Here is a 26,967-nt window from a genome sequence, read left to right as displayed (position 1 = left end):
TTTGTATGAAGGCATTAATTTCATAAATTACTAAACCGAATATGATTTTTTTTCTCTAATAGAAAGCTACATCTCCTGCCTCCTGAATACCAGATTACTTTTTATTCTGGGAAAATGTAAGCAGGGCTTTATCCTGAAAACCTTTTTCACGCGAGCGAAGCAAAGGCCAGTATTAAATAAAGCCTTTGTTACTCCGGGTATGTAACTTTTCATTTTTGAAATAACACTTATTCCAATAATTTTATATCCACATTATTGAAAAGTGGGTAGATGTTTTACAGTTTTTCTTGTTCTCTGATATAGGAATAACAAAAACAGTACACTGGTTATTATAAGTAGGCATAACACGTAAGTTATGTACGTAAACTGTCGAGGACTTTGTGAAGGTAACGTAATGTGATTATGGTTGACAGTAGCTCCGCGGGACGTCCCGTCAGTACGTCTCAACGAAATGCTTATGTTATCGTGTAATTAGCGGTATATTATGAGCATTCGACTAGCAATTATGATGACAGGTTTACAATGTATGCTTTGAACTCGTATTGTCTCATAATGGCTTAAAATAGCTGATATTTTGTGGTGTATCTGTGTCAAAGGGTCTGTATGACCCGATACCTACCGAATTCTCTTTGGTAATTTATTTGAAATTTAATTATCATTAGAACGATTTGCAAACCACATTTATATGTATAGTAATTTGTGTCGGGTTCCCTTTGTGTTGTGTATGCTGAGGTTGTTGAAGTTTTAATATATTTTACTTAATTCCAATACTTATAAAGTTGGCACCGCGCCAATAATTTTGTACCTATATTGTTTACTATAACTATTTATACTCGGTGACGGTTTACCTCCTGCTATAAACAAGCCATCGGGACAAGTTGCACCTACCGCCCAACACCGCTTTTCTAATTGCCCATGATTTTAAACGTTCCAATTCGATTTAATTAAACCGCCATAAACTGTGATAATGCGCCAACAATTACAATGATTTATTAAATACGTTTAACCGGTCGAAACATCAAAACATACGTGAAATAGGACGCAGTAAATCATGCGTCCGTGGGGCTTGAAGCTTCGCTTGCTCCAGTGCTGAGCTTTTTATCGCGCAAAAAAGCTGCGTGGCGGGCGAGCGGTGCGCGGGCGCAGGTCCGCGAGGGCCGAGGCAGCCAGTGCGCGCCCGCCGCCCGCCCCCGAGCCACGTGTGTCGCGGCCGCGAGTGTAGTGACCGCCGAGTCCGCCGCGTCTGCCGTTCTGTGCTAGTGACAAGTGCTGTGAGTGGATGCCTAGTGTGTGCTACTGTCTGAGATATGGTGCGTTGACCGGTTCAGGTTCGACGGCCGCGCGCCATTCAACGGTAACTAGCCCTACATGTAACCTACCCCTTAGTACACAGATCACTCAATCATAATTAGCATCTTACTTCATAACGGCCGTTAATTTCGAACGTATAACCAGCTACATATTTTAGTAAACAAGATTGCACAGTGCGTTTACCCCATATAGTACACCGATGGCGCTCGAGCATTGCCGGCAGGGCTATAACTCCTTGCTAAGCTTTCACTGTTTCGGGTTAAGGCATGCGAGTAACCCGTAACCCTTCAGCACGTGCGTACAGCAAGTGCACATGGCACCGTCAATACGCCCCTTTCATCGAAACCTATAGATATTTTTTCCTGGCAAACCAGTCACTTTATTCCTTATTAAATGGTGAGTGCTCTATGGGTTATATTCTTTAGCGGCTAAAAATAAGGTAAATCGACCGTAATTATATATTCTGTGCAATACTTTTGCAGTCAAAGCAACCGACATGTCTTTTGTTTCTGTCAAAATGGTTGATTCGAAATTTAAAAATAGAATTCGTTAATACAGCCAGTCACGGATTGCATTCGCTGAGTACTTAATTCCTTAGAAATAATAAAACCTGTTATTACGTAGTAACTTGAAAATAAGTACTTACTAAGTAATTAAAGGTTAAAACTAGGATAAACATAACCTTTCTTCACAATATAAAAGTACAAAAACGTTGGCAGATTCCTATCGTGTAGATACTTACGTGTTTTTTGCTTTATGTCCTCGTATTTTTATAATGACGCATTTATAAGGCTGTGTGCGCCTTTACATATATTATAAATCTGTTTTTGAACGACTTATGGAATTGATTTTCTTGAATCGAATAATTTAATTGATCGTAAATTTAAAGAATGTAGTACACAAAGTGCCGCTCGTTTATCGATTCGCAACACTACAATTAAATACCTATTCTACAGATTGGTTGATGAACATTCCACAACACCGTCCTCCCCCCACGTGTCAGTGAGAAAGCCCGTTTCCTGTATTTATAGGTAACTGTTTCGTAGAGTACACAATAACCGTAGTGAGCGGGAACAACGCGACGGTTCAACTTGTCTTTTGAACATGACTTGCATTTTGTGTTTTGACTATCTAGCCGATCTCGGCTTATTTTGTATGGAGATGCTGTAAATATTGATTGATTTTATAAATGATCAATGTTTTTGGTTTTTCGGTTAATTAATTGACGTTTATTTTTGTATATATTAAATCAAATCAAACAATATAGGCTTCATTGCATTTTTTTTAGAAATCTTTCATCTTATAACATGTATAACTAATAACTAAATATATTAATGAATATATAAAAAACACAATACACCAAATTAATACAATTTTGAATCATAATAATATAATTTAAGTAACTTTTATCACTTTGTCGCATCGGCAAGTTCTCCTCACTGTAAAATTACAATATCCATCCGAATTACCTAATTGAAAAATTAGCCCCTTATACAATTCTGAATAGGTGGAAATTCCCGTGCTCGAAGCCCCGGGTTTGATGCTCGGGCTGAACATGCTATCAGTAAACAACCGTGATTTCGCGCAATGGTTCTAAATAACAGTGCCGGGGTATCATCGTGTGAACTTCGCCTAAGTGCAGTTATCGATGTTTTCGTTAAGAGGTAACAGTGAAGTTTGAAGTGTTATTATTTTGAACTATTATTAGTTAAGTTTAAGTCCGACACCAATTTGACATATATTAAATTATTTCTTATTGGATTAAACATGAACTATCATCGCGTCTTCTGCTTGTCAGTGGTGGACATGAAATGAAATAAAATTTATTTGAACCTGTAAAATGTTATACATTATTTCGATTTCGTCAATATTCACTATCACCAGTTCGGTAAGCAGTTCTCACCAGGGAAGAACGGGCAAGAAACTCTGGTGTTACTCTTTTCAAAATCAGTTTGAGGTATACACTACGGTACATGATACAGAGAATAAAAAATTCAATTGTTTTTTTATTGTTGTTTAGAGCAGTTCATTTCTATGCTCACAAAATAGGTAGTAAATTAATTTTCATTGCGCAACCCTTTTATAGTGGTGAATATCACTTCTTGTAGTAGTTATGTTTAAGGCATATTCGTTTACTATTTTATTTCTGCAGATTTTCGTCATCTTTTGATATGTTTTCTATGACTGATTCTTCTTGGGTGCTGATCGTAAGCCGCGGTCAAGGCAAGACCACTCACTTTCCATTGATGATATTTCATCATTTGCGCATTAAGTGAGACGACAGGCGCCGTAATTGAAAATTGAGAATCCAATTAAATGGTAGGCCCTTAGATCATTTCAATTGCCAGTGATGGCAATTTTGTCATTTCGTTGTAACATTATGATGCTTCAATTTATTATTAAGCTTTGTATTTAATAAGTGTTTTTCCGTTTTATCCGTGATAAGTTATTTTTTCGTTTTTCGTACTTATAGTACCCTGATAGTTAATCCAGCATATGGTTTACCTAAGTACCACATATGATGCAATTCCGTTCATCACTTTTGTATGTTTATTTTTAAAGCACCAAAACGTCTGAAACTTGCTCACTTATAATATTAGTAAGAAATAAGAATCTGCCTATCATGTGATGACAGCTTGCTAGGTCAGATATACGTCCAGTGGATTATTTTTATACTTGAACGGCAAAGAAACTCCACCAATAAAATGTCGACTGACGAGAGATAAAAAGTGACTCCACTGCACCTGATGGTAAGTAGAGTGGGGTCTAATACGTATAGAATGTCGACTGACGAGAGATGATTAACCCGTGCAGTCGGTACAATTACGCCGGCTTGTTGGAACTGGATATTTCATACTGACAGTATTTACTTTTATGCAGTGACATTCCAGGCTTGCTAACGATATACCGCAGTACACAGCAGGGTTGACATTTATCACTGAGCACTACGGCGCAAGTATATGGCACAGCGTGTGTTCAATGTGTAAAGAAAGAAAAATATTTATTCAACAATTAATTCTAATCCGTTGTAGCGAGATATTGCGCTGCGACAACACTTAAGTATTTAATTTTGTATTTATTTTATTAGTCAATGTAATATTTTTTGTAGAAGAGTGGAGGAAGTGGACACTTCTGTCAATAATTTGTTTCTATCGTGCGAAAATATATCAGTACCAAAGTAAATATAATGCGTCCAAGAGATTATTCTAGTCTATAATATTTTCAAATTCAATTCATACTTAGATTCAAATATTCCAAATAATTATTCAAAAATGAGATCAGTTTTAATTTTATTGGAAATAATTTTCTTGGCTCATTTAAGTATTACCATTCACATATTTAAAGAATATTTATTTTCTTAAATCAAGTATGTGGCTTTTCAAAACAACGTTGAATTTAATTCAAAGTAAAATACTAGTTTCCAAAACCAAATCTTTGAATTAAACACCATATTTAACGTGAAAGAAAGTTAAATACTTCCAACTATTAAATTCTAACCATAAACAACAAACAATGCCGACGTTAAAAAGTTTTTGAATGAAAATATTCGTTTCTTTATAATAACTTTCTTAAGCTTTGAATCGAAAGCTTTCGAATCACGATGTTTTACAGTGTAAATGTTTACATGACATGGTAGATAGCTCATATGTGAGAGTCCGCCTGGGTAGCTACCAACGCAATCTCTATTTCCGCCGCCAAGCAACAGTGTGTAGTCATTGTTGTGTTCCGGTGTGAAAAACATTGTAGCTAGTGTAACTACTGGTTATAATAAGACTTAACATCTCATGTCTCAGGATGGCGAGCGCAATGCAATACCAAACAATGCTTTGTAATTCAAGGTGTTGGATGGTATTTTACTGTGTATGGGCGGTCGTATCGCTTACCATCAGGCGAACGGCGAGCTCGTCTCGTCATTCAAAACAATTAAAAAAAACTATCATTCGCAGTGCAGATAATATATCCGTATAACATGTTAGCGAACTTGTGATTACGTGCTCGTCGGAACGTAGTGATTTGTATTATAATGACTTGTTTTCCGCATTACTCAATTAATGCTGGAGTGGAAAGTATTTCCATAGAGCAGATGTTAAGTTCTAGTTATTGTCAAACTGGCTACAATGTCCAATAATCTTGACCATAAAATTGCTTTTGAAGTGTTGCTTGGCCTCAGAGAAAGATATTCCGATGTTATGTATCCAGAAGTTACTTATAAAACACACATTACGCCTTTATCCGAAGGGGTAGGCAGAGGTGCAACTAGGTAACCAGGCTGTGTGTTCCGTCCCATGATGTGATATGGGCTAGCCTATAGCCATGTAAGGCACAAATTCCAGACTTCGGGCTGATATAGAAAATCCAATATCACTTTGCCTAACCTAGGATCCGTACCTAGGTCCTCGGCGGTGTCATACCGCACACGCTATAGAACTACGCCACCGATGCAGTCAATTATAACCCAGAATGAAAACCTCCACACACATAAAAATGCAGTAGTCTTAGTAGACTAGTTCAGAAAGAAATTGTATAATACTATACAGAGATTGGGTTACACAGAAGCCAGCCAAAGTCGCGGATTACAACGCCTTCAGACCACAACTAGTGGATTATCTGCTCAAAGTTAGATGAAAATGTATATTTTGAGCCTTGTATAAATTTGACCGAATAATTGTCCGTAGAAGCATATTTGAAGTCATACTATAGCACAGATAGCAACGAACTGCCTCTTAGTAATTTCATGACTAAAACAATAATTTTATACATGTACCCTCACGCCTCATATGCTCGAAGAGGTAGGCAGAGGCGCAACCTGTATACCCACATTCCGCCGTGTATATTCCGTCTCATGCTGTGATAGGGGAGAGCCTTCGCCATATTGGACAAAAATTTCTAACTCCAGGCTGATACTGAGTAGAAAAACCCTATATCACATTGCCGGGAATCGAACCCAAGACATCAGTACTGCATACGCACTATAATACAAACTACGTCACTAAGGCAGTCACCAGTGCAGATCATGTAAGTTCAACATGAATAATTAATATTGGTACTTACGGTATATAGTCTTAAATCAAGAAAATTGTATGACAAAATTTTAACTGACCTAAAAACAGAACGCTATACTTTTCAAATATATTTAAAATATAAAAGCCGTCCATAATGCGGATTTAACCGTAAATAAATGTTACATCATAACGCATTGAATAGAAATGAAGAGTCGTTTTAACCGCAACTAGTTAGTCTGCATTCAACGCGTTGGGCTGACGAGGGATAAGCCGCGATCTCGTGGAAATTACGTCATGTAATGCAGAATACATCATACATCTGAGATTATGTACATTGTACACGTATTTTATATAGGAATTTAAGGAGGAACATTTATGTGACTGTACACTAATGCCTTAGAACATAGGCACTCGTATTATACATGCATACAGTATACACATGTAATCAAATGTAATGTAAATCGAATGCTGAACAGGTTTTTGCCGTTGACATAAATCCAGCGTCTAATGGAATAATAATTGTTTACACAGCGCACGGCGTGACAAAATGTAATGCTCGGGATGTTGAAAATTGAGCTCTAATATCCACTGAAGATTATGTTAAAAGAAAAGTTTTGCTCTAGCAATGAAGTGAAAACGTGGTTTTTTGATATTGTAATAAGACCATAGCATGAATGAGACTTCATATTTATTGTCTTAAGATGATTAAGAAAACAAATATGAATGAAATTACAACCAACACCATAAGATTGTTAATTTAACAAGGAATATTTTGATACTTTATAATTTTCAAAAGTACCCAAAAAATATTTTTTAAAGAGGTTATTCGTTAATCTTTGCATATTATCGCCCGTACCGCTCGACGTCAAGTATGGAACGAAATCGCTCAAGGCCAATTGCTCGAAGATGATTCTTAAGTAATGTTGCATATATTACATCTATATCGTGGTAGGCATGGTAAGACCAACTTGATTGACAAGGTGAGCCTTGCGCAGGTTTAACAAAGTTGTCGAAAAAAATAATTTCTCAAACTACCTACAATTTCTTATGTATACATATTATAAAACAAAGTTCGCTTTTCTGTCTGTATCTTATCCATTTTCTCAATATCTAATAAACGGATTTTTATAAAATTTGGTATGGAGATAATTTAAGATCCTGGGAAGGTTATAGGCTCCTTTCTATCCCGGAAAAATATATAGCGGGACTTTTATCCCGAAAAACTCCTTTACGTGGGCGAAGCTGCGAGCAAAAATAAATAGTTGTATAAAACTACTGTATATTAACCCTGTAATAATAGTTGCCAAATCAATTAATAAATTAATTTCGAAGACATTATACTAACTAGTCAGTAAGCTACTCACATACGGCTATGTTGCAATGGTGAGATCGATTGCGGATGAGTGCGACTGTTCCAATCGTGTTAGGCAATGGATTACCTCTTACTCCGAATGCCGAGAGGTTGTAGTTATGGTCTTACACTCGGAAAAGCTAATTTCAATTTATTTAGTTCGTAAAAAAATATAAATGATGCGCTTTGCCTTCTTTTTGGTTATGATGGGAACGGTATTTTACAATAAGTCTTCCTTGTTATAAAAGGGTCGGTACAGCATGCTTTTTCGAATATTTTGCAGAAAGGTTTCAGTATAGTTGAAGTCAACCCTCTCGTGGATCAATATTTAATTATATATCGATTTAAAATGTCTTAGTAAAAACCCTGGAATAGAAAATGGTTAAAATTGAGGTTGCCACGATGGTGTAGATATATTGGGTATGTGGTCATAATGACTACCGTTCTTAAGTCTTGGGTTCGAATCCTTGGTCGGGCAGTGATATTGGATCGTTCTATTCAGTATCACCTCGGAATCTGGAATTTGTGTCCGATATGGCGGTAGGATCACCCCCTATCACATTTAAGAAAAGAAAAGTGAGTGCTTTAGTAGTACTTCTGCCTCCCCCTTCGGGGATAAGCGTTTGATCTGTGTATGAGTGTAGGAAACTGATTGATATATATGCATTATTCTAGTATTCTAGTGAATAAATTAATACACGATATTACAGTCTACCTACAGGGAGCGGGAACGGTAATGATTTTAAATCATCAGCTGGCTTGCAGGAAATGAGAAGCTATAAACAAATCGGAAAGCCGTAGTTAAACTCTGAAATTAATGTGGTACTTGTTAATATTATACATTACTAGTTGACCCGGCAAACGTTTTTTTGCCATATACATTATTTAGAATTGTTTTGATGAAAAATTAAAGGAAAAAAAAACAAAAATATTAAAACCGCGATAAAAAGGTAGAGATTGGTGGTAGAAGGGTGAAAATGTAGGGTTATATGATTTTTTTAATGCCAAATTATAAAAAAAAATTAAAACAAAATATTTGTGCTTAAAATATAGTTTACGACCGATTCTCAAACTTACCAATTATAGACAAAAAAATCATGAGAATCGGTCGAGGCGTTTCGAAGGAGTTTGTGAACTATCACTGTGACACGAGAATTTAATATATTACATGTATCTTTGCCTACACTTAAAATTACCGTCTTTGAAGAGTTTTGTTTGGAGATGGCAATTATATTATATAGTTTTATGTACGACATCTGGCGAGGTCAAGTTTGTATACCGTATAGGTAAATAGGTCATTTTTTACTCTCTTACCTGAACGGCTATGGTAGCTAGCTCTCTTTAGATTAAAACACCCGTAATTGCAAAAAGATGGGTGTGCCCTCGTAGACGGAATAGGGCCCTCTGACCTTACTAATTTATTTTCAAAACGCTGAAAAGTTACCAATAACATACAAAATGTATATGTTACAAAATGGCTTAATCGTAAAATTAAAAGAAAATGTGGATAGGGTTGAAGATTGTAACAATTTATTGTAGTTTGTACAAGTTACAACGGGCGCGGTGACAATTTGTTGTGCAAACACATCAGCCGCCGGGAAGCAGAAAGGAATCTACTACACCAGTTTATCTGGTTATGTTTGTCTTTGTATGGACAATTATTGCGTGATAATGCGAGCATGTTCTACGTTTAAGTAAAGAAATTATTAAAAGATTTTTTTTAATTTCGTCTTAGCGAAACAACTATTTGGTGTATATTTTGTACTTAATTTAAAGTTTACGGCCTTCATGGTATAGTTGTATTGAGTGAGCGATACGAGGCCACTGAGGACTTGGATTCAAATCCCGGGTCGGGTAACTCATATTGGGTTTTTCTGCTCAGTATCCGCCCGGAGTATGAATTTTTTGCACAATGCGGCGAAAGGCTCGCTTCCTATCACATCATGGGACGGAATACCTATACACTGCGACAAGTTGGTGCTCTGGTTGGACTTCTGTCTATCTCTTCGGCGATAAAGGCGCGATGTGGGTTATTTTCAAGTTTTCATTACATTAATAACTTGCTTATCATTTCAATTTTATAGAAAAACTGAATTTAGCATAAAAGTATTAAATTAATTTTATCTTCTAAAAGCTTAAAATGTTTAAAATACATACATATTATCAAAAGAATTACCACTAATCCGAATTCCTCTGCGAGACGAATGCGTGAGGTCGTAAGGTCGAGCGTTTCCTCAGTTTATGCTTAGTTTATAATCTGTGGTGTGTCCATCACTGGTCACGGCACTGTTATAGACGTTATTTATGTGAGAAGACAACGATATCGGCTTTAAGTGGAAATGCCCACCTGCATTAGGTTTGTATGTAGGGAATGATAGTAAATGGGCAACAAATTAAAGCTTTAAATACATGTAAATACTAATTTATAGATAAGGTGGTTTCTATATCGTATGGTTTATGGATAACTGTGTTGTAATAAAGAATGAAGTTTGTTAGTGTTTATGAATTAAGAATTTTCGTTAAAATGCAAGACGCAAAACATTATTTAAATTCTTAATAATATTTATAATTTTAATTTGAGGAATTCAAAAGCTTTATTTAGATACGACGATGTTAAAAAACAATTAATATCGATATGAATTACAAAAAGGAAAGTTTTTTTTATTTCTATATGAATATAGTTGCTTATGTTTATAATTGTATATGATAAACACACAATTGTATCGACGTAAAATCGGTTACCAATTCTCAACTATAATCGGCCAAACGAATACGAAACATGACGTCACAATACACATACAAATGATTCAGAGTCAATATCATTGTACACAAAACATATGCAATTTAGAATGAACTAAAAACGGTGAAATGTGCATATACGGCCGAAAGGTGGCCGCGCGTGCCTGCGAAACACCTGCATATCGGCTTCAATTCTGCATGACAGTTACGATGTCACGCAGAAGTCTTGCCATGCCCAAACTATGTCATACTTAGTTCTCTAGAGCAATAGGATAAATGGCAATTGATTACTTTTAAAAAATAGTTTTATCAAAAAAATATGTCATCTAAAATCTAAGGAAAAAAATTTTCAAAATCCAGGCAATACTAAATATATTATTAAACTTTAGAATTTAGTGAGAGAGGTTGTTGTCAATTAAAAGTAATAAAAAACTGTAACATCAACGAATGTAACCGGCCATAACGTTACGTGCGTGAGAAAGAGATAGCGCGATAACTGTACTACGCTCTTAATTTTGATCACAACAATACTCCAAATATGAATAATTACTTTATTTTGATACAAACTTAACAGAATAATTTCTTTTGTATAATTATATTCAGGTGCAAACAAAATAATGTACAAAATCAAACATAATAAATTACCCTATTCTATTGATTGCATAATATATTTTATGATGAAGCATAGATGTATGATGAGGGATCACCAGAATATAGACCTGGACATATAAATAAGAACTCATGGTCACCAGTAACAGTATGAAGAACTTGTTCAGGGTAGGTCATGCCTAAACCTAAAATGTTGTTATTTGTTTTCCTTATTATGTGGCTGTAATTCTGACATTTAATTGGTGTTTAACAAATGGTGGATGTCGTTACCATCAGTAAATATTATTCTTTATAATTTATCTCATGTCTAGTTTTATTCTATTTTTTTTTGTATCTGCCGTGGTTTTCACCGGGGGTACCCTGCGAACGGTGTACTAGCGATCCCCTGGCCTAACAATCACGGCAGTCCCTGTGAGGATTTGGTGTGCCCTATCGTTATCACCGAGGGTAACAACGGACAGTACGCTGGCGACCCACGGCTATCTGGTCGCAGGGCCCGGGAGGAATAAGTGAGGGGATAGAGGGAAGGAAGTGAAAATAAGGAGAAGGAGATTTCTCACGATGGTTGGACGGGAGAGGAAGCCTCAATGTTTATTTACATGTGATATACACACTGTACTGTGTGCCTAGGGTCGCGGCAAATGTGCCCCCATACATGCGTGCATTTGGTGTGGAGACCAAGCGCACAAGAATTGCTTCGGGGGGTAGTTTTATATTATTTGCATGCTGAATATTTAAGTGATGGCACATCTTGAAAGCAATATAGTAATTTGTTGTATTGGAACTACGTATTCCACGCGGGCTTAGATGTGGAATTGAAGCCGTGCAAAGCGTGATCAATGTGCAGTTAGACGCCTTTGACATTTCATGGCGGTGTCATTTACACGTTTATATTTATTTAAGCAGTATTACTAAGTTATACATTGAGTTTCGTTTTTATTTATACTAGCACGGTAAAATGACTCTTCTGTAGTTATACATTGAGTTTAGTTTTTATTTATACTAGCACGGTAAAATGACTCTTCTGTAGTTAAGGTCAGGCGGGGCAAGTGCGCCGACGGGGTAAGTGCACCTACCCTAAAAAAAACGAAAACTATTGATGTTATACAATTACCGCAATCTTATATCTATGCTACTAACTGAAATACAGTTCCACTAAAAAACATAAATGGCTATGTTCATTTTAATACGATTTATTTGCCATTTTATTTTAAGTGTCATTTAGACCTGTATACAGAGATGACCCCGTGAAAGATAACATCAAATATTTCAAGATATTTAACATATTTCTGTAAACCAGTAAGGTGAATACATAGTTTAAACCTTTTATTTTAACTTCCTGCCAGAATTGTATTTATATATACTAAAATAAAGGATTTTTTAGCAATGCGAAAAAATGTACCTAAAAATTGTCGAGTAGGGCAAGTGCGCCACACTTAATAGTCGTATGGTGCACTTGCCCCTGATCCATATATAACCAACCTTTTTTGAGAATAAGTTTTACTAATATGAATTATTATTATTAAAATGTTATACTTAACAGCAGAATTTTTTGTACTCAAGGTATTTTTATTTTTTAGCCGACTTAAATAAAAGGGCGTATTAGTTAATTCGTTTTTTACAAAAGAAAAACTGAAATACCTTGGTCTAGAGCAACTGTACGTGAATAGGTTGCAACTATTCGATCAGGCACGTAATCTGGATATAATGCAGCTAAAACATATCAAAAGTCATAAGGCCAAATTCTAAGTAGTTGAGTTACAACGCATTCAAAATTGTTAATTCCTACATTTTTGTATGTTTTTTTTTTAGTTTTTAGAAATAAAGTGGATTTTATATTAGGGTTACCATTTTTTTATTCCAACATATCCGCACACAAAACTCTAATATAGCAAAAATCTTATATAGCAAAAAAAATGTGTAAAATGTTTTGAAGCCCTGATTTACATATATATGGCGCACTTACCCCGAATTTGATTTGACAGCCATAGTTTGTTATAATATTGAGTGATTAAAAATTATCCAAGAGCAATGCGAGTACAACTTATTTCTCTATGGACTAAAATAAGTGTTTTCTTTATTATGTTTCATATTGGCATTTTTTTTTACACAGGCGCACTTACCCCATTTCCTGAGGCAAGTGCGCCTACTACCATTTTTTTTTACTTTGATCAAAATATTATTAATTTATGGTCCGATTTCCTTGAATGGATATAGGTTGTTATCACAAAATACCAAATATTCTTAAATTAATAAAATTACATTCTTAAGTCAGCATAAAATGAAATTATTTTGAATTGAATCCAGCTATGAAAATTTTATGGCGCACTTCCCCCGACTGACCTTATACATTGAGTTTAGTTTTTATTTATACTAGCACGGTAAAATGACTCTTCTGTAGTTATACATTGAGTTTAGTTTTTTTATAGGGGCATGACAAAGTGATCCCACTGCACCTAATGGGAAGTGGAGTGCGGTCCAATAGAATGTCCATTGACGAGAGATGATTACCCCTCGGCAGTCGACATAATTATGCCGGCCTGTTGGAACCGGGTATACACAGGCTACCGGAACGCGATACCTTTACGTGAGCCAATATGGCGGGTTCTAATACCTTGTGTACGGTAGTCGCTATCCGGGCGGATATAAAATATATCCTACCACGAGCAGTTAATCTCCTAAACATTTTTAATATACAGATAAGACAAAATTAACATTGCATAGGAATATAAATTACGTCTGTTGTGTTCTTTAGATATCTATGAGCTATTCTTATTACAAAAGAGTCTAATCCTAAACTCTACATAATTTTGTAACAAAGACTAAGCAATATTTACGTTTTATATATCTTGTGTATTACGGTCCAAAATTTAGGGTCAGGATATAAAATCTTTCGCACACTACACATTTTTAAACATTCTTCATATTTTATACCCTAGCTTAGAAAGTAAAAAAATGATTTGGGTGTACGTTGATTTAGTTTTAAAATTAACGTTGCCAATATAAGAAATTAATTCCACATTCTACCACAATATAGCGAGGTTTTTTATTTTTCCAATCAGGCTATAATTCAATATGTTTAAACAAATGGAACCTAACCTCTCAAAGGCAATACCACTCCGCTCGTAATCAACACGTTCAGAACTTGTTCGGGACGTCAGCTTTCCAACGGTCGCGCAAGGCCGCCGTCCCTCTCCTGCCTTGACTCATAACTTAATTTTCAATTTAACTATAGTTTCATATCAGAATTGATATCTCAAGTGGGAATGTGATCGCCTTTGTGCTTTATTAACATACTGTTACGTTTAATTTGAATAGATTTATTTATAGCTCAATGGTTTTTGTCGTAGTCCAAGACGAAGAAAAGTAATTCAAACAAAATGATTTATTATGTTTACGAATGTTTGACATTAAAATAAAACTATAATGTTGATTTATTACAGCTTTTATGTGATAAAAATTATAATTAGAAAGATAAATTCAAATAAAGATTTTCAATATTCATTGTTCGCGAATTCGCAACTGTAAAGGCCTTACCCAAAGATAAAAATATTCTAGAATACATCTTTGGGATATACTCTTTATTTGAATTCATATGGTCTATGTGTAAAATGTCATAAAATCCAGCTTATGTGGTCATAAACACCCAAACATTTCCACAAACTTATACTATATCAATACGATTAATTGATTAATGCAGTAAAATATATTTAGTATGTCCGCCATCTTGTTTTAATTGACATCGGCATGTCTTTGGCAGCCTGACAGCTATTTACCGCTAAGTGACATTTCTCAATACAAACGATGTATTATTCAGTGCAGTCTTGAGCTTTTACTTTTTTTGTCCTAGTCTAGAATCTAGACCTATTTATTAGCCTTGCTGTGGATAAGAAAAGATTCCTGATGAGTATATTTTCTAGAATTTCTTCCATTAGTGGTACTGGATAAGATCGTATTAAAGTAATGTCTTCTTTAAATGCTAATGTTTTTAAAGATGCTAGTACGCAATAAAAGTTAGTAATGGTTTTACTAATCGTTGGTTTGTTATTTTTCTTACTATTAATAATTTAAGAGTTTAAACATTTTTTGAGTAGTTTTACTGGTGGTAGGTCTCTCATATGTGAGAGTCCGCCTGGGTAGGTACCACCGCAATGTCTATTTCTGCCACCAAGCAACCGTATGTAGTCACAGTTGTGTTCCGGTTTGAAGGACATTGTAGCCAGTGTAACAACTGGACATAATAAGACTTAACATCTCATTTCTCTGGATTGCGAGCGCAGTGGAATACGAAACAATACCTTGTAATTCAAGGTGTTGGATGGTGTTTCTACTATTTATGGGCGGTCGTATCGCTTACCATCAAGGGAACGGCACGCTTGTCTTGTTATTCAAAGCAATAAAAAAAAACATTGACATCGTAATTCATTGTTTCCGTGAAATCTTAGAATCATATTTAAATATATAATTAACCTACTATCTCGCAAAATATTTCAATTATTTATTTTATTCAAACCATGGATAAATTTAAAATAAACAGGAAGTGAAATAGGATTTGCACCGGAAGGACAAATGCTATGCAATAAATAAAAGCTTTTAAAAGCTCAGTGTCATAAGGACCTTAGCATATTTGTCGGCGCGACACCTACACTAATGCAGTACAAACAGCTCGCGGTCGCGTCTTTACAAACGTTTACAAATAATACGTTCTGCTCATTCTACTTTACATATTGCTTGAGGGTTTGCTCGTGTGTTTTAGAAGTAATGACTGAAATCATTTGCTTGTCTGCACGTGTTGTTGTTTCATACAATGCGAGAAGTCATGATTGGTCTTTATAAATTTGATTTGAAAACTACTGTTAACTTAATGATTTCTTATGTTTACGCGTTTAATATATAAGATCACAGTACAAGAACCTATTACATACAAATGACTACAAAACAGCATTACTAAGAAAAAGTATTTTATCCATGGAACCACTTATATACAATAAAATACCGAATAATATAAAAGAGCAACCTACAAGGATTTTATGAAGAAATTAATAGCATTACTATTGCAGAAGTGGTGGCACTAGTGCAGAAAATTATGATTTTGATTATGTTCGACAGTGAAATAGAACTATTTTATCTCCTATATAAGCATATCGATATCTGAGGTTTTGTTTAAAAAAAATATTGGGAATAGGAGGTTAATAATATGTGAGGATTGTTTCAAACAAGATCCATGAAGGCGAAATTTAAAATTTTTAGTACTTCGCTGTTATTTGTACTACTAATGAAACTTCTTAAGAAAAAATAAATAATGATAAATGGGCGTTAGATATAGCCTATTATATTTCCAAGAATAATGAACATGTTATTAGATGCTATTTGTATGACTATTAGCGTAGTAATTGTAGCAAGAACTTGTGTTTAATCGAATTCTGATGTCAGCGGTGAATTTAGGGCAATCGTAAGACTTCTTGCGCGTGGTAAAAGTCGGTCGTTTTCGTGGTAAATTATACTAACTGGAGTAATAGCTTCTTGTGATGGATACATTTAGTTTGTTCTTTTTTATAAGATCTTATAATGGGACTAAGTAGTCAATTTGTTTGCAAATAAAACTGTCAGAATCTTCAGAAACTAGCAACTGTTCCATAGGTAGTGTTGGTCGGCAAGTCGACAGCTTCAGGCACCTAAATATATAGAGCCACGCTTTGGAATAAACAGCAGAAATTATTTAAAAATCTTTGAATAATAAAATCCAAAGTGAACTATGACATTCTGCTTGGCACACTGAATAATAAGATCCAATGGCTTAAAAAACTAATAGAAATAAACTCATATAAGTCGCAGGAGGTCGCTGGATGCGGGCCTCTGCCAATAGGTCGATCGGGAAATTTTTGGGGGAGGCCCGTGTTCAGCAGTGGACATTCTGCGGCTGATGATGTTGATGATTATGAATGGTCCAAAACATCTAGTAACTACAATGTTCCACCTAGAAAGCTGAAGCAACAATATAATAGTCCTTGCAAAATCAGTGCAATTTATTCGGCAAATAGACTAATGTTGTCATCTACTTTTATACTACGCAATAATTTGTTATTCATCAAAAAAATTAGATTACAATAATATGATCATATTTTTCTTGTTTTAGTTAAATTTCGTTCTAAAAGCAACCAGTAGGGCGAACAAACAGAACATGAATCTCTTTGTTCATGATATTTAATCTCCCATTGAAAAGATTTTTTCCAAGCCGCTCATCATGCGGGTCGAGTAATTGGATATACGGGGTTTAGTCGGGTGCACTATAAGCAATATCGTTTTGTGCATCAAGTATTTTTTATGCGGGCGTGGCAGTCACTATAATATACCTGATAGTAAATGGAGTATTTAGTAATAGATCTTGTTCTGTGTGAACTAACGACATAATAAATATCTTTGTATTAATTTTGGTAATTATCTAATTTTATTATTGTTCTGAATAAATAAATATTAGTAATTATATTATTAATTATGTTTTAATTGTCGTTATCTCAGATTATATATTAGTGGTTACACTTTTTTGATACAATGTTTTTAGCTATTTGAAATTTATCATGATATATGTTAATTCAATAACTTTATCGCTTTAAGATATTATGGTAAAAGTATTTTGAATACTTGACTATTAGGTGTCATTGTTATAAATAATCAATTTTCTATCATTTTTTCTTTCGTTAAAATAAAATTTGAAACGAAATATTGAGTTATTAATGACAAATGTTTACTAATAATAATGATTGTTGAGGACTTATTACATCAGATATAGATCCGGTTATAAGTTTGAAATAGTATCAAAGCTATATTGTAGGTGTATTATTAAGTTTGAGTATGTTATTGAATATGTAAGTCACTGATTAACATAAACTTGAATGAGAATTTTAACATGATGTATGTCAACTGTCAATCATAATCTAATTCGTAATTTCAAAATGTAAACGTGCTTAAAACAAAAATACCGTTTCTTAATTTTTCTACTCTGAGTTCGATTGTGTATTTTTAATATTTTTTAATACCTAATTTCGAAGAGTAAAATTAAAAACCGAAAAATGCTTGATGACGTCATACATACGGTTGAATTAAGTAGTACACCAAGATACCCTCATTTGTCAATGTCTAATATCAATATTACAATAGGTACCTACTTCACAACTGTCAATTTCAAAGAGAGAGAGAGAAACAAAAAACTGTCACTTCATTTCTTTTTCACTGCAAAGCAAGGGTCATTACGTCTTGAGCCGTATATATGACGTCATTTGGTACTTACGTCGTTTGAGAATAAAACAAAATTCAAAGTGAAAATCATGAATTCAAATATGGATCTCATAATTTTAGATCTAGTTTCATAGAATATAATCATTTGAGTATATTGAAAAAATGAAATGTTGTCAATTATCAAATATGCGTGCCTAATTGATCTGGAATGTATAAATTGTTTGGATTTGATTTCTAAGACAGTTAGTGGATTACTCGTAATTTCAATGTTAAAGACTATATTATACTTACCATTAGAAAATAAAAAAAAAGATCTTGAGGCAAAAAAATGTTTATATTTAAACACGACGGTCTAGTAATTTACTTAACTTTTTCTAATATGCCGGTCAAAAGCTTTTAAAAGTGTGCCGTGTAAGGGTTTTAAAGTGAGTTCAAACAGCCCGCGGCACCATCCGCTGTTTACATCGTATAAGCATTAAAGTTTTTTGTACTTTATTATAATTAAGGCAGACACGCTGTCCCACTGAGTAAAGGATCCTTGTTAAAGTATAGGACCTCTCGTTGTTGTGGGATAAGTTGAGGTGGAAGCTGTTTGTAACAGCTCATAAGAATCGTCTGATATGTGACTACTCGACTTGTCCTACCATCTTGATTCCCCAAATAATTGACAATAATGATTACATCGCAAAATTTATAATATTATATATGATTGATTATAAATACGGGAGAGAAATCATCACCGATGTTTATAGCCTTTGAGGAATTACGAATACCCAGAAGTAGGTGAAGCTCTTGGCGCTGCGGCTGCCGCGTCCATGGTGTCTGCGAAAATCGCGGCATTTTTGCGTCTAAATCTGCAATGTGTTGTGATTTGTGATTTATTTTCAACTATTTGTATCTGGCGAATATGTTTACTTTATTTAATCTAAAATAAAGTAAACAATGATATGATTTCGAAGATAGAAGTCACAAATATGTACAATACTAGTCCAATTCTAGTCAAACTGCAACAATTGATCCGCTAAAAATCCATTAGTATCACACGGAGTCTGGAATTTGTGCAAATTATGGTGAATAGTTCGCCCCCTATCACCATGGGACGGATAAATACGACCCAAATTGAACATACTAGTTGCGGCTCTGCCTACACCTTCGATAAATGGCGTGAGTATGTGAAATGCATCGCTCTATAGAGTCACGTCCTAACGGTGAGGAACGCGTTACGCGAGATGAGATCATTTTGAATACATTAAATTAGATTTCATCGAGCTAAAAGTTTCCGTTTATGTAGTTGGCAAATATCGCTCGCCATTTTACAACCCGCCTCGTTTACAAAAGGTTAGTTAAATACAAAAAGGCTTGGCTTTTATATATTATAATACTATTTGTTTTGGGGGTTCGTCAGCGCCTTCGTATTGTTATGATAGTCAGCGGATATCATGCTTTATTCATCACGTAGGCCAACATAGTTACACTTATGATAAGTCAAGGTACATGAGAATATTTAATTATTACTCAAATTAAGTCGCTGATATAACTACAGACATTTTATATTGGACATTAAATAAATGAAAGACTACAAAGTAAACTTAGAAGCCAGCTCGAAATGGCAGTAAAGAAGTTTAACATTATTAGATTCGGTTAGCTTAGAATCAAGAAAATTATATGAGCAAAATGACCAAGCTTAATTCGCTCTATCGGTGGCTGTTAAGTATTTTTGCTTTTGTACGCACACAGCAAAAGTAATTTATTGTACTTGATGGTAACCGGAGTGGCATGTAGACAAAGAGATTACCTTCGCTATTCAACCTTTTAAAGCCGGCTTGTTCGAACAAAACTAACAAGGCAGCTTATAAAATGACTAACTGTGCGAAGTGTCGACGACGTGTAAGTAGACTTTAACTCGCATTACATGCGGCGACACGATCAGCTTGCGGCTAAAAATATGCAAATCATTGTAACATATCGTTGTCGTGCATCTAACAGTATTGCTGTTTTTGGAACTCTTTGACTTAACAGATAAAGTGTCAGTTAAGTGGAAATAACAGTGTGTTGTGAAGAATAACTACAGTGCTAAATAAGGCTTAAGGCCATTGTGAAGTTTTTTACTACAATAACCTGTCACTGAAACAAGATAAGCATAAAGATTGATGCCATTTGTAGAAGAATAAAAATACGTTAGCAATAAAGTTATGCGAATTTTCATAGATTTACTCATAGTGGTTTCCCAGGAAACTGTTCAAGAACCCATGTACCAATCAGTGGTTTCTGCCACTGATTCATCATTAGGGACCGTTGATCCACACAGCGTGGAAGGCAAGGTTCAAGCTGTCACACTACGGAACCCTACACCAGCATCAATGAATATTGTAAAATATACGCCAACTAAACCAGATACCAATCCGGTTTCAAACTTGAATTGCTGCATGCTAAAATACATTTGTGACCGCAAAGTCTACGCGAATATAGTCGTGACGAGTGAGTTACTCGTCTGTAAGCCTCACCATTTCCAACACGCTGAAATCTTTGCCGGAATAATCCACAATAATATTATAAAAAGCTAGTTTGTTTGAACGCGATATTCTCAGAAACTAATAAACCGATTATGGATTTTTTCACTAATACTTATCTCAATGTATTTATCTCGGAAAAAATATTTCACGCAGACGGAGTTGCAGACAAAAGCTAGTGGTCTATAAGGATCTTGCATTATTACAGGATATAAGTATCCTTCATTATTTAACGGCTTTTAAACTAAATCTATACTATTAAATAACAATATGGTCAGTTACTTCATTTCTGCATGAAACAAGCCAATCACACTTACGCATTTATATCTCTATAGATGTAATGATTTCTTATGTTAACATAAATGTTATACATTAAAATAAAACTATTTACGGATTTTATCGCGGTTTTAATATTATAATTTCCTCTTGACGCGACGTTTCGAAGACATTGCAGCTTTCATAGTCACGGGGCGGATACAAAAGGCTGCAAAGTTTTATTTTAGTCTATAGATGTGTTAGTATATAGTGTATATTATGATGGCTTGTTAGTTGTGGATTAAAATAATATATTAATGATTGTATAGTAACACTGGCAGAGCGAGTTTGTTGCCAGTTCAAGGTTGGAACGATAGGTTCAATGAGCAAAACTACGCCGAAAAATATATTCTAGAATTACTAATGTCAGAAAAGGCTTAGCGTATAAATGCATACGCGGCTGCCGCATTGAGATCACGAATTTGATGCCAGGTTGGAATAATTGATATAAGATTTTTCTGTTCATCAGCCTGGAGTATGAACTTTTGAAGGTTGTTGAGGGTCGCAATAGCAATATAGGGGTCCTTATATTATTTGAACTATATTTCATTTATAGTGGCGCCAAACTTCGCCAGGACGTTCGAACAATCGATATTAGGTTTTTCTGTTCATCAGCCTGGAGTCTGGAATTTTGACGGTTGTTAAGAGTCGCAATGGGGACCTTATATTATTTGAACTGCGTTTCACTTATAGTGGCGCCAAAATTAGCTATGATGTTAGAAAACTACGTCTCAGGTACATACTAGTTGCACTTTCCTTCATGACCTAGTTGTTAACTCAAATATCCAGTTTCTCTTTAGGATTATATTTGAGATAGAATTACGTACCTCATATTATACACAGACTAGTTTTATTGTCCTTCTGTACAATAACCGCGATCAGTTTTCATATTATACTTGCCGGAAACCACAAACTGTAAGGTTATATGTGGATTGTCATAGAGGCAGAATATAAGGTTGAAATGAAGTCGTGGGTTTGATTCTTAAGGCTGATTAAACGCAATGGGAGGTTGACTTAATGAATCTTCAAATGGGATGTATATTGCCGGAGAAGAAATTCATAGATGCTATGTTCTTCGTTATAATTCCTTCGAAAGTTTTCATAAATTTTGAATAAATCTGCTTATACCAAACTGCTGGCTGGTTTTTAAAAACTGGTTTATATGTATACCCATCATACGGAGGAGCAGGTGGGAAAAAAATATCCTTTAAGTTTTTAAATCCACAGCACATGCCATTTGAAATATGGAAAAATATCATAAATTACGAACCTTAACACTTTCGCTCTAAACAGAAATAATTTAAAAATAAATATTAGTGACGTGAAAAACACGTAAGAAAATAGTTAGTTAAAATAAGTGGTTGCTTAGAAATATTCTAATTACCATGCAGTCCACGCTCAATCCCACTTATTTTTAATTTGTGTCATTTTTAGAAAACTTTTGCTTGTTGCTGTCAGCGTTTCTTGAATGGAATGTTTTGTCACTTGTCATTTTGATTGTTTAATTTTAGAATGGCATAGAGCACACTCTAAGTAGCCAGGATGCCTTCACACATAAATGGACTGAGCACATTGACTTATATTCTATAGACACGAACGCCCATAAAAACTATTTATTCAAAATCTGAACTAAAATGACAACCAAAATAGTCACTGTTTTAACCTATTTATTCATTTGAACGGCAAATAATTTGACTTATTTGACTAATATTTTTCACTTATATCCAGGTTTACACTTAGACTCGAGTTCCTATATCATGAACGCCACTCCGTACACAGACACAACCACAAGCTGTCAATATTAACCATACTAAAGTCTATTGCAGTTCAACTCAGTTGAACACAGTGAATGTTCGAAACGCCAAATTAGTACGTAGTACATACATATCGATGACTGAGCAAAATAAACTCTTTGTAAAGGGTATAACAACAATTATATATTCGGCCAATATCTCTTTCTTGTGTAGTTTTGTATCGGACACTCTTTACTGGCACCACAATTGCTTTGTATTTCTCACATTTCAGCATATTAACTTTCTTCATATTAAAATTATCATTACATTGTACACATTGACGGTAGTCGCGTGAACCAGAATGTAACACGTAAAATATATAAGCAATTAATTTTTTATTCTATATATCATAATTTATATGCAGATAATTTGATTTATAACCTTCTGCATGACAACAGCCAGGCAATTGGGTGTAACTGAAGTTACTTTTATAACTAGGTGTTGCCTCTGGCTTCATCTACGTGAAAAGGCTCTCCCGTTACATCGACAGCGTCGTATATTTAAAAAATATTAAAACAACAATAGTAGCCCTTGCCCTCTCAGTAGTAGAGGAGGCCCATGCCCAGCAATGGAACAGTATGTAATAAAGGGCTGATATTATTAAACAACAATTATTTGCAATGGAAGCAGTTAACTGGGAACTTCGTTCTGTCGTTTCTAGTTTTATAATAATATCAGCCCTGTTTTATATATTGTCCCACTGTTGGGCACGGGCCTCCTCTACTACTGAGAGGGATTAGGCCTTAGCCACCACACTGGCCTAGTGCGGATTGGTAGACTTCACACACCTTCGAAATTCCTATAGAGAATGATGTGCAGGTTTCCTCACGATGTTTTCCTTCACCGTTCGTTTCTAGGTTTACTTTCAAAAAATTATCCAAACATTTCCACAAACTCTTACATTTACAACATTAAGTTAAAAGGAAAGATAAAACGAATGAGTCATACGTTAATGGCAATTGGTATGCGTCAAGAGTTCTCAAAAAACCGTAGCAAAACTATTATCGTTGTGGGTTAATCTCAGATAAAACAACATTGCGAGTGAGTTATTCGGAATATAATCGAAGATATAGGTTCAAGTTGAAAACTTATCTTATTTAAACGAAGATGATAATAGCCGAAAAAAGATACAACTTTATAGTCATCTGTAGGTCGATGTAAACGTGGCAATCAAACTTTATTCTGATTGTTTATAAATGTCAACCCTCAGCTACCATTTGTAATCTTAGATCTACTATATTCTTTCCCATTCTATTCTATATTGAATATAGTCATCCCGTTACCCATCATTAATAAAGCTGGCATATGATTATTTACATCTCAATTTATGATTGCTTCATCATGCGGATAGGTTCGTGGAATCTTTAGCTAGATCCAGCTGCAATTAACGCTGCAGCCGCTGGTTGGCAATGCGCTTAAGTTTCAAGAATTGGTTTGCCGTTAAAGCGCTGCAACAGCTTTATGGCTGAGTAAATTAGATTCTTAAAATAATATTGTTGAGTTTCATGATCCCCATAGTTTAGTGCCAGCGTAGTTCTAATTAGATTGCTAGATGGGACAATAATAAGTTGGATTTTTAAAACTATAAACCAGATTCCAAAAAGGAGACCAAGAGTGACGTCTCATGAGCGGTTGGTCGTAAAAACTATGCTTAATCGATTCTATATGATTTATCAAAACGTATGCCGCCCAGTGCTGGATTTATATTTTTTATAAATGTAGGCCACTTTATTTCCGCCGCCCCATGTAGGATTATGTATGTATGTATGTAGATTTCTAAAATACTTAATAATTTTCCATTTGTTTGTATTATGGAAGGCACTAAAGTTAAATAAACGAATGATTAATTAAATCGAGTGAGTGTCGTCTGAAATTTGCCGCCCCTAAGCTGCCGCTTAGGCCGCGACCTATACGGCTTATATACAAATCCAGGACTGATGCCATCCCGAGCTCACATAAGATGAGTACAGAAGAGTCATCACTGAATTCAGCATTTACCATCGTTGCAGTGGGTAAAGGTTTAGGTCATAACTCAACATCGCTTAATCCAGCAATAATTATTATGCTGCAGCGGCTGGAGGTACAGTCAACGGGGCTTAGTAATTGAGCTCCAGATTGCGATTTGATTGATACAGCGAGTTGAAGGCGACGCCCGCCGTCCGCGCTCTGTCTTAATTACAACGTCTTACTAACGGATTAAAACAAGTGTAATTTTAGTGTTGTGAATAAAGGTCGGAATGGTATGACCATTGTTTAAAAAATACGAGATATTCAAGTTCTCACACCCTTAAATCCTGTAAGGGATATTATGACGAGTGCTGCTTCGGTGACGTAGTTGTATTACGGTTCGACTGCAGAGCTGTGATCAAGGACGATTAACGCCAGAATTAGTAGTTCTGTTTGTTCACTGATTTGATGATACATAAAATCTTGAAAATCGAGAATATTCAGGTCAGTTTGATTGACATTTAAATGAAATTAACTTATTAAATTAAAAAGAGTGAATTAAATTAGGCTGTAATGGACAGCCTTTTAGTAAGAGACCAGACAGTGATCTGATGGAATTTTGATAAACAGGGCCGGCATAATTGTGTCGACTGGAGAGGGTTAATCGCTTGTTAGTAAAAACTATCTGGACGCATCGTCGTATCAGTATAATATAACTTTAACATCAAACTCTTCGGATATTGTCGCAAGAGTCCGCGTTGATCCGGTACCCGCATTGCATATCGTATCAAGTGAATGAACTAGATGTTAACTGATGATGTAACGACAGATGCATTGAATGTCACGCGACATCTGCACGAGACGGACACAATGAACTCTGCTGAGTTGAATTATAATGCGCTGCAACCGTTAGGTATCTACATATTGTTTGTTCACATAGTATGTTTTTTACCTGGTCTACGTTTGTCAACCTGACAAGGGTCGGCTTTTACAAACTTGGGTGAGGGTTTAGGTCCTCGCAACTCTTGGAAATTAAGTGACAATATTGCGGGTAACCTACTAACGGATTACTAGCCTTGGTACAGAACGGTCACTGCGTGAGGATGAGATATCAACGATTAGATGAGCGTGCTAGATCATGTATCCATTACCGTATGCCGCGGCGAGGTCTTCAGCGGCAAGGACGGACTGCTGTCTTGTAGAATGATGGAGTTTTAGAAACTCGTTTTTATATTGAATAGCCAGAATGATATAGTCCCCTGGGTCTGTTAGAACTGAACATGGCCGTATTCATTTAGCGCGGTCGAATGGGGCCATATTTACTAAGTAATCGTATGTCAGAGATATACGATGTTTTGTCTCTCTTCCTTCTCGTTAATGTCTCATGTCGTAGCAGCTCAAAACGGTATATTATAAATAATTCCCATGAATATTACTGACGTTCATTCATAAATACATTAATAATAATGCGATCAGTTTATGTATTGTATGTAGTACATGCATAGCGCCGATAGCCTAGGCAGGAATAGAATGGACTGACGAGACGTATGTCCGCAGGTTCAAAACCAAATGGTATATAATATAATTTTTTTATAGGCACCGACTCCAAAATTGGTAAACTGTTTATAGGTAATGTTACATATTTTTTTTTGGTTCATAGTAGATTTTGAAGGCGGTATAATATTTTGTTAAACAGTTTTTTGTTAAAGTAATTGCCTCCTTCTTAGCGGGTAACCAACAAATCATTCAATATGGGTATTTATACAATCCTGATCCTTACTACATGCCATTACAATAATAAAGCGGTGTCTATTTACCCATACAACTAAGCCCCTAGAAGGATTATGCAAGTATAAATGATATTTCAAAGGTAATTAATGTTTGCAACACTATAAATTGTACAACAGTTGAGATACCGCGGCCGGAAACCGACGCTTTCATAAACAGTAATCATAAAACATAATTTATGGTATAAAACAACTGAATGGTATTGGTGTATAGACTTCGACTTTCTATATTCTTTTATGCGTGCATGGTAACGTCCACGAGCACCTGATGGTAAGTAGAATGGGGTGCAATAGATGTCGACTGACGAGAGATGATTACCCCTCGACAGTCGACGCAATTATGTCGGCCTGCCGGTAACGGATATA

General features: G+C 35.2%; 1 protein-coding gene across 3 annotated transcripts in view; it reads left to right on the top strand.

The window, feature by feature from the left end:
* The first annotated feature begins 1,183 nt into the window (after window positions 1-1,183).
* The window catches only part of LOC115444103 (protein prickle), a 423,151-nt gene continuing 397,367 nt past the window's right edge, over window positions 1,184-26,967 (top strand). For all 3 annotated transcript variants that reach the window (XM_037439365.1, XM_037439364.1, XM_037439362.1), the window contains exon 1: window positions 1,184-1,354. The gene's annotated coding sequence lies outside the window, so the exon portion shown is untranslated. The remainder of the gene's footprint in view (window positions 1,355-26,967) is intronic.

The sequence above is a fragment of the Manduca sexta genome, chromosome 16 (assembly GCF_014839805.1).
Source record: "Manduca sexta isolate Smith_Timp_Sample1 chromosome 16, JHU_Msex_v1.0, whole genome shotgun sequence".
In the NCBI taxonomy this organism is placed as follows: Eukaryota; Metazoa; Arthropoda; class Insecta; order Lepidoptera; family Sphingidae; genus Manduca; species Manduca sexta.
This window is presented reverse-complemented; position numbering and strand designations above follow the sequence as displayed.